An 18,172-nucleotide genomic window follows, 5' to 3' on the forward strand; every position below is an offset into this window, starting at 1 on the left:
TTTCCCTGAAAGAGCAATTTCTCTAAAAGAGCTACACGGGTGCGTCTTTGTAAAGACAACGGATCGTCTTTTTAAAGATGCTGTTTCACCCGTGCGTTTCTGGATGTGGTCGTTACCTGGTGCCGGGTGATGGTGACGATAGCTGCCTCACGCGTCTGGGCATTAAACACGCTGAGGTGGCGTTCGTGGATGAGTCATGTTCCCATTGCGGGAAGTCGACCATCTCGGAGCTGTGGGCCAGGCTCCGTTGCCTCTGCCGCGATCTAGTGTTCGTCCTGGCGGCAGGAACCAACCCTTGGGGGACCATCACTCCTCTAGCGCTTCGCAACCAGTCGAGCCGCCAAAGGAACGTGCTGGGCCCTCTTCAAAGAGCGTACCAGCGGTATCCTTCAGTGCTCCTCCCGACGACCAGATGTCGATCACTGCATCGGAGGGAGAGCTTTCCGGAGAGGAATATTCGGCTGCGCTGCCGCCCTCCGGGACGGTGGCAATGCCTGAATCGGATCCGGGGATGTTGGCTATGCTTTCCCGTGCCGCTGAGAGGGTAGGGCTCGAGTGCATCGCTACCGACCGCTCCACTGGGGGAATCGCCGTATACCCCCTAGCTGCACCCCCATTGAGGGGTGCAGCTAGGGGCGTGGAGGTTCTAGGCGACCTACCCCAGCAGGTAGTTGACACCATCACTTCGGCGAGAGCACTGTTTATGAGACACGCTTACGCCTTGAAGTGGAACCTGTTCGTCGAGTGGTGTTATTCTCGCCGAGAAGACCCCCAGAGATCCACCCTTAAAGTCTATGTCGCTGCTAACCATGTTTGCTGCTAACCATGACCCCGTGGAAGGGAAGTCGGTAGGGAAGCATGACCTGGTCATCAGGTTCCATAGGGGGGCGAGAAGGTTAAATCCTCCCCGGCCCCCCTCTATACCCTCCTGTGTTCTCACCTCAAACGGGTAGAGGCACTGAGAGGCCCCAGTTTAGTGTCGGCTTGCTAAAACTGCTCCAGAGTATCTGTACTGTAGACCCTGTCGAGCTCCTCCATCCCCTCGGCAGCCAGACGTGGCGGAATATCCGGCGCCAGACCCTCACTCAATGAATCCATGAGAACCGGTAGAGGGCTGGGTTCCATCTGTAGAGACCTAAGTGGATCCCATATGTGTAAAGTCCACGGTATAGCCTCAGAGCCCGTGTTTCCCCGGCAGACTTCTGCCAATCACCTCCAATCTTCCATATGCACCTAAACGGTTGTTCATATGCGTAAGTGCTTCCAAAACCTCCTTCGGGAAGGATGGGGCTTCTGCAACGTTCCTGTACCAAGTGGAACGGGTACGTTTTCGCAGTGTTATGCAGCCTCACTGAGTGGGTAGTACTATGACAACAGTGACTGGTCTTCTTGTTGCGAGCCCCGGCCTACACCAAAAAGGGGCCCAGGAGGCTCGCACAGGACACTGGAAGGGGCAGCATCCATGGCGCTTTGGTAGGGATCCCAATTCGTCGGTCACCGACGCCACCGCTGAGCGGCCGGGTCACCGGCTCGGCACCTCAGCAAAAACCTGGTATGCGTTGCACCGGCTGCCCTTTTATGCTCACGCTGTGATCAGCGGCAGCTGGATGCAATCACCACATGCCAATGTGCATTGGCTCGTTTAGTTTACACTCGAAGTGGATTGGTCTCTCTAAGCGAGATCCCAATTCGTCGGTCACCGACGTGACATCTCCGTTCCCTCCTTCAGGGAACAAGGGTTACATATGTAACCGAGACGTTTTGAAGCATGAATTAAATGTTTTGGGTTACTACCTTCTGCAGACATGCAATAGGGTTCTGATGTTTCAGCAAACAGCTTTGACAATTGCACTTACAGTTTAGAGATTAAGACTGTTTCGAAAAATGTGCCAAAGCAATTGAAAAAAACTGAAATGCTAATGCTATATTACTACTAGTTAAACATCATAGCAAAATATGAACACACAGTGCACACGGTGCTGATGGCTGTGTGGAGTCTGAGTAGCCCAAAACTTTATTAGTATTCATGTAACAGAGCCTTTGATGTAGCCAGTGTTCTCTTCAGCCACAAGCTGCATCTGCATTTAATGAGACCTGATATCCACCTTTTTAAAGCATGTGAATATTCCAGACAACCGTAAATTGCATTTGTTTGTCTGGCTGTACAGAATCGCTCCACCGTGCCGAGAGATACTTGACTGATGTGTTGTTTACATATGCCAGTGTACATAAAGGTGGTAGTTCATTATACAAAACCTTCTTAATCCCACTTAATCAAATAGCGGTATGTCATAGGGAATACTGCCTGGAGCTAAACACACTTGTATAATTTATCACCCCAGGTCGGTCCTTGCAACTGGCATCTATTATCTAAAAAAAGACACACAACTCCCCCGTTCACCCTGAATTTGTCTGACGTCTCTATCGGTTATGTTACATGTTATGTTAACATATGTGCAATCTGTGCTATGAAACAGCTTTCTGCATCTCCATTCAAAAAGTACATTTTTTTTTCACCTGTTCGCTTCACTGTCTTATAGTACGGCAGCCTTCATTTGACATTCCTCTGGATCTGCCGTCAACACGTGGACACAGCGCAAGTGTTTAGGGCTGTGATGATGTAATTGGCCACAAGGGGGCAAAGACAAGAGCACAGCAGCCACTGATCTGATCCCCTGGTTATTGATTTCTCCATCTAGCTCTAACGAAAATAATTGCCACATGTAATGTATTATTCAATTACAAGACAGAGCTCTCAAGTTCAGGGGTTTGATGGTCCTAGAATCACAGAGGCCCCATAGATAATTCAACACCAAGACCCCATTAAGAAGCGCTGATATTAAATGCCCTGTGTTAAAGCTCGAATTTATCAGAATCGTCCTCAGCTCAAACTTTCCAATACGTGGGCCTTTGTATAATTGAGCGGAGTGAAATTAACTCTGATGGAACTTTCTGCCATCTTTTATTTATTCAGCATAAGGATCTGTTTCTAATTGAGTGAGCTATATAGCTACTGCAGGACTTTTGTATTAAAAAGCTAGTTTCCATGAAGTGAAGGAAAGGATATTTTTTTCCAGGTTATGTTTCCAGATCAGCTCTTATATGGTATCAGGAAAATTACATGTTCATGTTATATTATCATTTTGCAATAATTTTCCAATCCATCAATGAAAACATCTCAACATGATCTAGCTATGTTTAAAAACAGGATCCATAGAAATAATTTAATTTAAAAAGATTCATGGTTACTGGTTAACAGGCAACATTTTTATCTACATTTACGGTATATGAATAACTAATACCTGTATAAAATAAGCCTTTTCTATATAAACTGTTTAGGGTCTAAATTTGTCATGCTGCCAATCTTATTGCAAATAATTGCAAATTAAAACACCTACAAAAGTTGACTATTATACACTTTCTCTGTTTCTTGTGTTTTGTTTTCTTATTCTGCCTTTGACTGTGGCATATTTTCCATGTGCACACTATTCCATTCAATATACTATAATTATTAGTCTGCCAGGCTCCATGTCTTTACCATATATGGACTTCCAGGTAGGCTATTAATTTATAATGAATTGCTTAATATTGTTATTTCATTTTATACATTTTATAATGGTATCTGTTTATGTGATGATACCATGATCGTAGATACCATGGTGTTTTATAATTAAAAAGCCATGGTCACTATGCCAAACACTAAAAATCTGATATCTTTGGGATTTTTCCATCACTCTTTTTCAGGTTACATCATTTTGCCAATAGGGGTGAAGAAAGTGGCATTAACTCAATCGATTTGTTCAGAAACACTGAGGAACAAAACACCAATACTATGTCTTCATTAAAATTTTTTTACAATGGGTTGATTCTGCTTTGACTTTGTTTGGAACCATTTTTGTCGGCTGATCAAAACCACACCATGTAGGCTAATTAGTAATAATATTATGTCTAAAATGTAAGTTACTCAACTAGACTTCTTAAAAACAAATTCAAAAAAGCGCTTTTCACAGCAATTCCATAGAAAATACACTTTTGGTTTCCTAAAGAACCTTTTAGTTTTTTTTTTAAGACCATTGAAATAGTCTGAAGAACCTGCTTCCACTTTTTCCTTTTTCCAGAATCTTTTGTGCATTGAAGAGTTCTGTGGATGTTAAAGGTTCTTAAAATGAACCATTGATTCCAAAAGGAACACAATCGCAACAAAATCACACTCACAGTTATCGCACTTGCCATCACACCGTTTTGCTTGTGTGAAATTGATTAATTATATTGTGGTCAGTAACAATAATTATAGTAATGAATTTCTGACAGAATGGAGAGTTATCTGTTGCAAATGTAAACCAAAATCATAGCTGATAAGCTGATATGATAAGACAGCTATATGGTTGTATTTTTTTTCTTGTTCGTCTCTCAGGATCCTTGCTGCAATAAATCATCCTTGGTGGATCCTTAAGTTCTTATGGAGACAGAATACACATTATGACCCCATCTGACACCGTCTTCTCAGCAGAACGATGCTTTAAACAAAAATTCTGAAAAACCTTTGGGATCTAGTGGACCTTTTTATCTGAGTGATGTGCAGATGAATATTAGTTGTGTCTGTGGCTCTCCCTTCTGAAAGATCTGACTTTACCCCAAACATGGGACTGTGGGCTCACCATGCACTTTTGACTGATCTTGAAACAGTTTGAGGAGTTTTCTAGCAGCTGTTAAAGACTAAAACTGTCTCAGGATCAGTGTTTTGTAGACAGCTGAGATGTTATCCTCTGGGAAGGGTTGATTTGTTCATGCTCTGGATCTTCTGCACTCTTCTGTTTCTTCATCAAACGCAGCTCCATGTTCAAGGATGTTTTCAAAACACTTAAAGGACTCCCATGGGTGGGCTTACCCTGCATTTACACACAGAGACAGAGCTTTAAATGGTTGCCTCTAAAACACTTCCCTTGTTTTTAAATCCAAAACTAAGAGCACAAAAGCTGACAGGGCCCAAAAGTGTGGGACTGTTGTGTTGTGGTAAAAAGAAGACATTGCAGCAAGACCAATAAAACAAGCACTATCATGTTGTGTTCCGACGTGCATTCTACACGAAATATCAAAGTCATGAAAACTTTGTCATATCCATCAAGTGCACACAGAATGTTAATTCTGCCATTTTGATCTCAGAGGACTGTAAGATAAGCAAACGTGTTTCACTAATCATTCCAACCCTCAAGTGTGAACATCTTACATGTATTTAGTATACATATTAATACAACATTAATTAAAACAAGAAGAGCTTGATGGATCAAACAGCTCTGACGAGGAAAGAAAAAAAAAAACAGACACCCACCATCATCACTCTGCTTAGCACGCAGACGGCGGTAATGACAATCTCCTCCAAAACAGTTGTTTACAGCCTCGTTCGGGCCGCATGTTTGCCGAACACCCACAAGTGTTAATTTTTATCATCATGCTTAATTGGCACGATGTAGCTACATGGGTTCAGTCAGTCAGCGTAGAAGGCCGGTGTTGTTTCAAAGTCTTTATTATTATGACATGGCAGTCATGTTCATTCAAGTTTCACATTCCATTTTCATTAGGATGAATCTCATTCTGCAAATGAATGGTTGCTGCAGAAGAATCCAACCCCTGCGAGCGATCACAAGGGAGCCCCAAAGTCTGTATTAATTATCAGGAATGCAGTCTCGATCGAAGATGTTAATTGCACTGATGGTCGGCTATGTAGGGAATTGCCCCTGCATTTCATGCAGGGATAATAAAAATGAATTTTTAAACAAAGGGATCTTAAAATAATATCTAATCTACAGAGAATAACCCACTTCAAAGGCAGAGCCTGACACTTTGAAATTTAGCTTTGTGGTCCGAAATGTTAAAGAGAAGCCTTGTGAATCTTTCAGTTGGTTCAACTTTGTCGAGGGGTGCGCTAGAAAGAAAACAAGAGTTAATTAACAGTTATTATGGGCCCTTTCAACTTTAATTTGACTTTCAAATATTAGCATTTATATATAAACTATGCTCTTGGCATCTTCAAATGAGCTCTCACATATTGCAACTCATTTAATTGGGCTCCATTGTGTAACTGTGTCACTGCTGAAAAATGACTCGATTCATCAATGATCTATTCACAAACTATTGGGCGAAATCACGCCTCGTGGGTTCTCTAATAGTCATATAATGTAAAACTTTTGTTGTTTAAAAAGTTAGGAAAACATATAGATCAAACAAATCTTACAGACGGTAAACAGCGTGGTGGTAATGACCATCACAATTAAAGAGAATATTTTAATGACTTTCACAGGGACTTGCCTCATACAGTATTCTGAGTATAACAAAAATCACTTCACAATGTTTATATGAGGAAGAACAAAGATGAACTTCTATATTTGTCTGAAACAACATTTTGCTAACTGAATTTTTATTGCAGCCACGTCACTTATATAAACTACCATTTAAAAGTTTGGGGTCAGTATTTGTTATTTATTTATTTATTTTTAAAAGAAATTAATACTTTTATTCAGCAAGGACACATTAAGTTGTTCAAAAGCAACAGTACAGACATATATAGTGTTAAATAAAATAAATATTATTACAAATTAATATTAAATATTTTAATCAAGTACTAAAAAACTGTTTTCAACATTGATAAGAAATGTTTCTTGAGCACAACATCTGCATATTAGAATGATTTCTGAAGGATTATGTGACACTGAAGCCTGGAGTAGGCCTAATGACTGCTGAAAATCAGCTTTGCAATCACAGGAATAAATTACATTTTAAAACATATTAAAGTAGCAAAAAATTTTAATAATATTTCACATTTTTACTGTTATTACTTTATTTTTGTTCAAACAAATTCAGCTTTAGTGAACATAAAAGACCTCTTTCAAAACATTAATAAATACCTTCAAACTTTTGAAAAGTAGTTTATATACTGTACATAAACATCATGACTGCAGTATTTTACCGTTTTTTTAGATATAAACACAACAACTAAATGACAAGTATTTCACAAGGAAAAAAACACAGTCATGCCATTTAATTCAAACACTGTCAAAAACTCATCTGAAAATCTGTCTTTTTTGCTGGTGTTAAATGGAAAGTGTGCACTTCTCCCCCTCTTCCTGTAACCTCTCCATCTCTTCCCCCATCACCCCACCCCTGTCAGCACTCATTTCGCCTGATGGAACTGATCAAACGCACCTGTCAAGCATTGCCGACATTCCACCGCATTTGCTAATTATCTTCAAAGGCTCACAGACTTTGCTCCTAATGGAGAAGTTTAGATTTTACCTAAAAGAAGGGGCTGGGATGCTTGTACATTACAATGCTATTTATTTAAAAATTTAAGGGGGTCTGAATACTTTCCGTACCCACTGTATATTCCAGTTAATGTGCTTTTTTGTCTTGGGATTTCAGTAATAGTAGCATAGAACAAAGCACAAACAACAAAGGAGACCCCCAACATACATTTTATGTAGTTAGATTGTTAGAGAAAAGAGCTTTAATTGTGTACTTATGGGAACCGTCTGATATCAAAACATTTACAAATGGCCAATTAAAAAAAGTAATGTTTTGATTTCAGACTGAGCGAAATATTGTAGGAAACCTCCATTGATAATCATCCAACTACCAATCCAAGATAGATAGATAGACAAAAAGACAGATATTTTCTCTGCTTTTTTGGACTTTGTTTCTGAAGAAGTAGCGCTCTTTCTGTGCTGCACTGCTGTGGTTCTAGCTCTTCCCACCTAAAGGGAGGATGTGACGGGTGGGGTTGTGTGAATTCAAGCATTGCCGACATTCCACCGCATTTGCTAATTATCTTCAAAGGCTCACAGACTTTGCTCCTAATGGAGAAGTTTAGATTTTACCTAAAAGAAGGGGCTGGGATGCTTGTACATTACAATGCTATTTATTTACTAAATTGTGGGAGTGCAGACCCCAAGAGGAAGAGCATATCATCATTTATAAAGGGCAAACTGAACACTTCCCAACTGACTCCCATGTTATTTCGGTCTCTGGTGGTGTCTCCACATATTGCTGCAGAATACAAAGCTCATATTTATAGAGCAAGTTATGCAGAGAATAAAACATTGAATGGTGGGAGGTATTATAATAATGTAGCAGCTTTTGAGTTCAAAGCTCATTTACAGTGGGTACGGAAAGTATTCAGACCCCCTTAAATTTTTCACTCTTTGTTATATTGCAGCCATTTGCTAAAATCGTACGGCTATGATTATTTCATCTGACTGTGTCTCCGCCGCCCTCAGATACTCTTGTTTATTTCTCACTCTCACTCTAAACATCCACACAGGAGCGTTACGAGACATGATGCTGACCGATATGAGATTCTCATTATTTCACCATACTAGTTATGACATTGTGCTAGGGAATTGTCAACTTTAATTGTTTTAAATAACAAAACAACAAATCACTGCTGTAAACAATGCATGTATTAAAGCACAACCATCTGGCAATATGTGTTCAGAGGAGACTGAATCCTCCAATATAGAATTTATGTGGGTGCCATGCTACACAATAGCAATATAAAGTACAGAGCAAGTGTTTTGTAAATGCAATAGTTTATTCATCAAGACTTACAGACCTGTTCTTTAAGAGAATATGTACGTCATGCTCATTGATACATATGCAACACTTTAACAACACTGTTACTTTAAACAAGAGGCACGTGTGCTTTTTTCAAACAGTCTGACTATATTAACACCATAACAATTTGAGTGAAAAGCTGAATTCAAAAAATGCACATGAATTTGAAAATATTTTAGTATTTGGTTTGTTCTTTGCTTTAGTGGCAGTAGCATAGAGCTGCATGAACTCCACAAGTGTGTGTAAAATTCTGATGTTCATGATTTGAGTGAGCTATCGAGCTTGATTAATGTCATACATTTGCTATAATACAGACTTAATGCAGAATACAAATGCTAAAAATTTCTTATTCATTTTGTCACAACTTTGCTTTAAATGGTTCAATATCTAAAAAAAAAAAGCTTCTGTTTATATATAGATTTTAACAGAACAAATCAAACTGATTTTCAATGTGGTCTCAGGCTACTGTACCCCACTATATGTCTGATAGGCTATTAAATATTTATGTGTACACATCTTCTATATACAGTATGTGTGTGGGTAGATACACAGCTTTTGACACCAGTTCACACATTATGACTTGAAATGTTTATATTAAATGTATACATCTATACACAATCAGAAGAACGGCATTTGCACACAACACTAGATTCATTTGATTAGCATCAATCTGTATATTCTTTCATTGTGACTCAATTTGTTCTCCCTCCCAATTTCTAACCATTAACACGTAACATTAATCAGCTACTTGGCTAAATGTTTTCCTCAACAGAGTAACTCATATTTGCCATTGCTTTAAATGAAGACAGAATTTGGGTATGGTTAGTGTATAAAAATTAAACAAATAACCATATGAAATGTGGTGCATTCATGTTAATACTATAAATGGCATCCTGCTATAGCTGCAGGTGTGATAGATTTTAATTTTTTTGTTAGAACAATGGATGCACTTATCTAAAGTTACTATAGAAAGAAAAGAAAAATAGCAGAACACAGTTCACTAAGTTTAGTTTGAATTGCTGTCTAACAGTCTCATATCCATCTGCTGGTTCAACACTATTGCTTCTTTTTGCTGAAAACCATTTGTTTTTCCAGGGAAGAGACATTGGCCAATTCCACACCTTGCTTTGCAACAAAGTTAGGATTCAGAAGCATGCTGTGAACTCTAACTCACTGGAACAATATACACACTGTTGCTGGAGACATCATAACAGCTTGTGTAAATAATTCACACATAATTTAAAATGGGCAAATCAAACAGAATACTACACATCAAAGGCCGCTTCCTAGAAGGAAAATTTTTGTGGACTGGGAGGAGAAAATGAGTGTCGAGACTATATATTGAGTGGGAAAATTGGAGCACATATATTTATCATTACAGAAGGATCCAATCCTCAAGGTAACTGAGGTCCAGTTGCTGTTGGGTTTACAGAAGCATCTACGTATATGCGTTTCAGTCAAATGAAAGCAAACACTTTTAAGAGGAGGGAGGGTTTGATGCCCATTCATTTATGTAAAAGAAGAGCAGGCTTTTATTAGAGACCACTGCCCTGAATGAGTGCTGGAAGAGAGACGGGGGCACTCTGAAGCACAAACATGTGGTCAAGGAAGTGCCCAGAGCTCTTCAAACTAAACACGACTAAAACTCAGCTGAGAAAACACGAGCAGGACGGCTGCCACAGACGAAGACAGAGAATCTCCTAGCTCTCACACTTCCAATTTTATGCTTAGCAGGACGCTTGTACAAACCATCACGAGTCTGTCTAGATTTTATTTCAGTAAGCTGAACAGACCTACGATTTCTCAGTATCACTCTTGCTCTCTCTTTCACACATGCCAAGTAATCACAGAGCAAAACCAAAACTTTGTCCAAACTGTTCTCCCAAATACACAAAGTTTTGCTCTGTGTAATCTAACAATTATAATTCAAATTCACGAGCAATTGCAATTTACCACAGAAGGGAAAAGACAAATAAGAAATGCAATCTTAAATTAGAAACATAAAGCTTGTTTCAATTTGAAATATATATATATATATTTATATATCCTCAAGCAAATAATAATTTTGTGTTATATTAGTCATCAGTCAATTTTCACTATAATTGAGATTCAAAACAACATTCAGTATGTAAAGGACAGCCTCAGTTTAAGCATTCTATCTATAAAATCCCATAAAGTTTGGAAAAAGTTGATATAATTTAAAAAACTATGTGTTTACCTACAATGAGGCAACCATCCCTTAAGCCTCAAAGTTTGTTTTCCTGGGAACGTGATAAAGAAACCGTAACGAGGGAACTTGAGCATCACAAAAGAGGCCTTTGGACAGAAACAAAATCAACCGATTTCTCTGACTTTTTTCATTCCCCCTTTTCTCTGCTAACCTTGATCCCTCTGTGTATGTGTTGAAGCTGTAGAGAGAAAGAGACATGAGAGAGCCTATGTCCCTCTAGCAGTGAGAAAAAGTCATTGAGAGACTGGAGACCTCAATACACAGAGACAAGTTCCTGTTGCCTGTTATGTGATGCAAGCTTCTATATCCTTAAGCGTGGCTGCTGTCCCTTCAGAATTACACTCGCTGATGAGCAAACACGTCCATTCACCGATCTCATTTCATGCGGTCAATACATAGACCAACCTGAGCTCTCCTTCCACACAGCATCATGTTTATTTATGCACTCCTTCATTAAGAGCTGGTTTTATTTACCCAACAATGTAACCGTGGCAGAGCGGGGAAACAAGAACTCCTTCAAATGATTCCAAGACTTCACGGCTTAATCAATAAACTTAACAACTGACATTTTGATGGCATTTTCATACTCATCTGATCAATATGTGTATTGAGCCAATTACTCCCAGGCCAGCAGATGCACATAAGCGCAGCTTTGCACTGTCTCAGAGAGGGGGAATTAAGAAATAGTCCTTGAGCATCCCTCAGCCACGGGTGAAATGAGAGCCAGAATGGCAGCTGTCGGATATGAGACAAAATAAGCATGATTTTTCCACATTCATTTTTCTCTCGCCTTTAGTAACATCACACATTATGAATCATGATGATTATTGATGAGGATCTCTGATCTTAGAAGCCGATGAGGATTTTCTTATTTAACAAAAAATATCTGTCATCTACCTTTATGAATGACAGTTATAATTTTACACAAATTGGTTACTGCAATTGCGGTTGGATTAGTTGAATCATTGTTCCACAAGAGTTTAAAAAAAAAGTCTTGATTGTTATTTTTATACACAAATTAAACTTTGGGAAATTGAATTATCAATTTCTGAAAATATTAAATGAGAAACCCAATTCTCAAAGACACTAAAACATCACAGATTAATACACAGATTGTTTTTACAAAATATGTTTTCTCTCAACACTGCGTAAAGTGAAATTTCATTTACATATTAATTTAGTAGATGGTTTTATAAGTAATTATATTTTATTATCATTTATATTTTAGCATATATTAATTTAGCAGATACAATTACAAATGAGAGTAATACAAAAGCAATTAGTCCACTATACCAAAATGTCCTTGAGGCAAAAAAAGTAGAAGTTAATGTACAGGGCATTATTTATTTAACTTTTCTTTTTTTAAAAGGTGCAAAAAGCCTAGTTAGTCAGTATAGTATGCCTAGATGTGGTGTGTTGTTTTTTTGAAAACTGCAATGATTTCTGCTGTTTGGCTGAGGAATTATAATCAGTATTGTTTAAAAATGTTATTTTCCCATTCTTTTTTTTCCACCTGACCCCCTGATGACCAGATGGTGGCGCCATAAAATCACAAGATAGCCTTTTTGAGAATCCCAGCCAGACTCTCAAGGCTCTCAATACAATGTAAGTGTGTGTGTGCGTGAGTGAGTGAGTGTGTGCATTCGTACGCCGAGCTGCAAAACTACCGACTAGAGAAGCAGAAAACAGCACTCATTTTCAATTTCCACCAGCAGACTCAGGAGGTGAGGATGAATAATGGCAGAATTCATCTGCTCAGAAATAAAATCGCACTGCTTCCACCCAGGCTGAGAAAATCAACAACTTCTCTACATCTGTAACTAGAAAATCCCTCAATCCAGATGAGAAATTGTGATAATATGTATTTTATCTACATAAGAAAACTCAACAATAAGGATGAGCTGATGGTTTTAGGTCAGCTGTTATAACTGTCACTTTCTATATCTGACCAATGCTGCACTGTAATTATATACAACATTTTTTGATCCTGCAGATGTGTGTTATGTGATGTGTTGTATGGTAAAATTTAAGCCAAGGTCACACTATCAGGCTGGCTATTAACAAAGATGAGAGGGAAACTGCAAGAATGGCTTTGATGCAGTTTGACACTTCCAATACTAATTTGAATAAAAATCATCAAAAACAAGTCAAATTCATTCTGGATGACGTAAATGAAGTTCTTTGCCTCTTCCTTTACAGATGCTCCAGTGTTTTTTCACAGTCTATACAAGAACAAGATGTGTCAAAACGTGCAAATATCCCAAGCGTTTCCTGATTTCACAACATTTGAATAGTTTCTCACCTAACCTAAATATTTGGCAATGCAACAAACACTTTTAGTCAAGAGCTGGATGCAGTGAACTAATCACAGCTCATTGAGAACATGTCTGCTTCATTTATATTTATGATCCTATTTCTGCGCATAACACATTTTTAATTCTTTGGCACTGCGAATTCAATCATGTACATAAAGTCATTACATGTCCGCATGGTTGTTTTTGCCTCATTCAGGAGGGGATACTTACACACGCACACATAAACACAGACGTGCACGTTATAACTCACCGATGATAACTTTTCCACCCACCACAGACATCATTCCCTGTGCCCTGATCCTCGAGACCTCAGGTAAACAGATCAAGCGAAAGTGTACTACATATTTAAATTCACACCACAGAGAGGCCCATCCGAGGAGGAAAGTCCAGGGTGGGCACTCAGAGAATTACAAACAATCCACTAACGTCTATGAAGAGCACAGCTGCTGAATAACTCGCCCCCCAAAACACTTGACATTGGGATAGCTACGGCTATCAGCAGTGCTAATGGGTTTACCTGATGGCGCCTCGTTCACGTAACCGACGTTTCATAGAGTCGGTTTTGGCAGGCGCTCGCTCTGGGCAGTGCCGGTAGCCGACTTCTCTTTTTTTTTTATCAGCCCCTTGCTATAGAGAAGGCCAGCAAATTCATCCTGCAGCAATTACCATATGTTGTGATTGTGGTTTTGGAACAACACCATGACATCTGTGTTATATTGGTATCAGGGGCACAGTGAAGGAACTTCCACCACCTGCATTCCATATCTACATCTAGTAAGCAGGTGCTCGCAGGACCGGCTGCTGTGTGTGCATGTGTGTGCGCGGAAGAGATTGCTCTGGTTCTCCTTGAGCCCTGTGAATATACAAAAAGAGTCAAAATTTAGTTTGTAACTAATTATATTGTCCCATGTCTTTTACCAGCTATTCATTTAGTTGAAATAAACTTTTCCATCCATCCAAACCCGTGAAACAGTGAAGATTTCCTTTTTCAAACAATGACTGAAGGAACTTCGGACAAAAAGCAGAGGAAAAGTAGTGCGAACACAAATGTTGTGTCAGGTCCCTGACCTGCCTCTCTTCAGACATCCGAAGAGAATGAGACGCTCACGGCTTGAACACATGAGGGGGCTTTTAAAGGCAATCATAAAAGGAACATCACTTCACTGATTTATTACGGCTGTCGCAATTAATGAATTAATCTGCTGCATTCATAAAGCATTCGATTACATAAAGCAGTCAAGCGACTGAATAAATTCAGTCATTTAGAAGTACGTGGGCAATGAAATAGGGAGTAATAAATATGTATTTATTGCCTGTAGCGCTGAATTGAGGTGGAGGTGAGCCAGCCCGCCAGACACAATCAAACAATCAGCCCTAACAAGACAAGTCAGGGAGGGCAAAATACACATTAAATATGCCTTCCTAAGAGAGCGGGATATTACGGGCACAGCAAAGCCAATTACGCTCTATTAACCTAATATGGAGAAATTGTACATATGAAATACAGGAATTGCGTGCCATGTTGTTTGATATGTCGGAAAGAGAGAGAAAGAGAGATACAGACAGACAGTGAGTGAGAGAGAGAGAGAATCAAAGAGGGAGAAAGATTCCGGAAGATTTCTGTCACTGATCCAAGCTGACAATCTGTTTTAAAGAAATGTGTAATTAGGAAACCGACACGTTTGGTGAAACACTGCTGGAGCTTTAAAAAGGAAGAGACAGGCATTAAACACGCCGACCACAACATAATGTTTTAATAAATGGGAAGAATAAGTCAATTAAAAAGGAGCTATTTAGGTCTGAAAGGAGGAGACAAGCACTGCAGTGTGCAGAAATATAATCAAAATCACATTTTACACGCTCATAAATTTCAACGTGAACACAAGGGGAAAGACAGAGGGCTTGGGAATCTCTATAGTGACAGGATGAATAAAACATTCATGGTCAGGAAAATAAATGAATTATACTCTAAATTACAGCTTTCCGTACAGTGCAGTTTTACCACCATGTAACATTGAAAACATGTGTGCTCTTTTTTTAAAATAAAGAAGGAAAGACTCTATCTCCGTCTTTATTGTTACAAATATTCTATTCATGCCTCAAGAAAATGTCAATCATGGACTGAGCCAGATTGGCAGGAAGATTTCTGCCAACAAACTGTATATGGGTGTTTCTTTAACTATGGGAACTTTTGAACTTGCATGGGAACTTTTAGAAAATAACCTCTCTTAAAACACAATTTTCACACTAATTTGTCCACTAACAGTCATTCTCCAGTGCCATTTGCATCACATCTCAAAACCATGTATGACGTATAAATTTATGACACTTTTCGTACAAATTAACAAAACTACAGCTTAATTGGAGATGACCCTAAGTGAAAATATTCTACTCACAAGTGGTATTTGAAATTGTTTGAAGTTTTTTGTTTTCTTAACACATATTTCTTCTCAAGCTCTCCAGTGGCACCCTTGTCTTCTTGGTAAACAAGAAAACACTTAAGAAACAAGTATAGTAAGGGCATAACTGTTTGGTGTGGTGGAAATGCATTGTCACTGATATAGGCTAAATCATTTTAACAAAATTAGGTTTTTCACTTTTGTTTTGGTCATAATTTTTAAATATAATAATTTATATTTGTATGATGGATTTTCATAGTTTAAGATCGAAAGTCTGGTAAAACAACAAAACTTTCACAAATACTTTCAAAGAGCAGCAAATGTGAATGATGATGGAATTATAAAAAGTGCACAGGATAGTTTTAATGTGACCTCTATATGACAGACAAAAAAACAAAAGGCTGAAATCTGTTAGTTTTAGGCTAATATGTGCCTGAAGCTGATCAATGGGTGACCATGGTAAGAACAAACAAAAAGCATAACAATACTAGTGTTTACATATGAGACCCTGGACCACAAAACCAGTCATAAGGGTAAATGTTTTGATTAGCTTTCCATTGAGTCATGGTTTGTTAGGATAGGACAATATTTGACCGAGATACAACTATTTGAAAATCTGGAATCTGAGGGTGCAAAAAAAAATCAAAATATTGAGAAAATCGCCTTTAAAGTTGTCCAAATGAAGTTCTTAGCAATGCATATCAAAAATTAAGTTTTGATATATTTATGGTAGGAAATTTACAAAATAGCTTCATGGAACATGATCTTTACTTAATATCCTAAAGATTTTTGGCATAAAAGAAAAATCGATAATTTTGACACATACAATGTATTGTTGGCTATTGCTACAAATATACCCCAGCAACTTAAGACTGGTTTTGTGGTCCAGGGTCACATATCAGGACTTAATAAGAATAATAATCAGAATAAAATGAATCATGTTAACCTTCTCTGTTTGTTCTCTAACTGACGAGAAAACAAGAAGGCAACATTTTAAAATCCAATTTCTAAATTCTAAAACAAACAAGCAAAAAAAGGCTTACAGACAAAATAAGCACTGTTCACCATCAGAGTGACTGTCCTTTGAGAACACTAAGACTGGTGAACCTTAAACAGATTTAAAACAGGTGATTTAGGTAGGGTGAAAAAAACTTCTAAATGCATATTTCATCTTTCAGAGTGAAACAGCACTTGCTTGCTTGAAGTGGATTGCTCGCTTTGACATTTCCCCATTGTGCGCGATAGTGCAGTGGGCAATAATTAAATATCAGGTGCATAAGCTGCTCTTTAATTTGACATGTGTGCTTCAGGCAATAAACACACGTGGAGAGACGGGGAAAGCATAATTGCAGGGGAATAAAATATCATATCTGGAGTGAGGAAGCGGATCATTGTATCAGGTACCCGGTGACAGCTCGTTTGATCATTACGCCGGGCTGAAGAGGTTGGCTAATTAGTTGCCATTAAAGCTCACCCCCTAATCAGAGGTTGCTCTAGCATAAAGAATGTCACTCGCTGCAGATGAATGAACAATGCCGTTAACCCTTTCCTGGCCTTCTCTCAGCTTCCCACAGCTGGCTGGAAGGTATCGCGAATCCCGCGTTCACAGCTGTCGAATACGATAATTAATTCTTTATCTAATTAGCTGACACGGTAGCAGAAAGATGACACCCAGGGCTGCGAAGAGAAGGGTTAAAGACTACACTGCCCCAAATAGACTTTATGTAGACACAGCAGCGCAGCTCCAAATATTTACAGAGTTGCGCGGGATGGGATTTGTTCTCTCATATCGAGCACTTCAAAAAAAGAGGGGGAAAAAGACGAGATGACATTCTTGCACTCTCAAGAATGGGAACTGCTGTTTAAATGTACTCTTGAAAAATTCAGAGCAGGGCTAGAAGCGCAAGGCCATAATAACATGTGGAGTGAAGGGGTTGAACAGGGGAGATGAAAAAGAATGCTTATCAGACAGCAGCACAGATGCATTATGTCAATAGTGCAGAGCTATGAATTCTTCAGAAAGCAGAAAGTCCCCAGTGAGCGCCGAGCCCCTGTCGGTGCAACTTTGGGTGTCTCTCACTGTGACTTTCAAGGATGGCAGAGAGTGCTCTGTGGAGACACACATGCAATATTAGCTGACAGCCCTGTATAAATAATAAGGCACATAATGCCGCATGTGAGCGCCGCCAAGCACCACAAGGGCTTTCAACAGGTGCGATGCTCGTCTGTGCATTTCCATTTTGTTCGACAAAGAGAGAGTCTTTACCACTGACTTGCATCTGAAAGCCTCGCCTGATCATTCTTTTATGGGCCCTCTTACCCAGAATGCACTATATTCACAGGAGCTCATGATAATAGGGCAGTCGTGGATAAGGTGGCTGGGGGTTGATGGGGTATTTGGGGTGGGGGGAGCAGATGTCCAAGTCAATATATTCAGAGGGGACGCCCAGGGGACACAGAGGTCTGCAGAACACACTCCAGTGGCCGGATGAGATTGTGATATGCGTGTGTATGTGTGGGCTTGTTCGGGAAGTGGCCGTGACCCCAATTCCCCTCGGTTGCTACCACCAACAGAAACAGAGGTGCTACGGTCAGTGGATTGCATGTTTAAATGCACTTCT

General features: G+C 39.2%; 1 long non-coding RNA gene across 1 annotated transcript; it reads right to left on the reverse strand.

Annotated features, from left to right (window-relative positions):
- Window positions 1-53: 53 nt before the first annotated feature.
- Window positions 54-11,335, reverse strand: LOC107750651 (uncharacterized). The gene is made up of 3 exons (XR_001641164.1): window positions 11,325-11,335; window positions 4,829-4,832; window positions 54-253 (listed from the first exon to the last, which is right to left on the reverse strand). It is a non-coding gene; the product is annotated as an uncharacterized LOC107750651 (long non-coding RNA).
- Between the last annotated feature and the right edge of the window lie 6,837 nt (window positions 11,336-18,172).

This window comes from Sinocyclocheilus rhinocerous, unplaced genomic scaffold, assembly GCF_001515625.1.
Source record: "Sinocyclocheilus rhinocerous isolate Xijiao unplaced genomic scaffold, SAMN03320098_v1.1 scaffold19, whole genome shotgun sequence".
NCBI classification, from domain to species: domain Eukaryota; kingdom Metazoa; phylum Chordata; class Actinopteri; order Cypriniformes; family Cyprinidae; genus Sinocyclocheilus; species Sinocyclocheilus rhinocerous.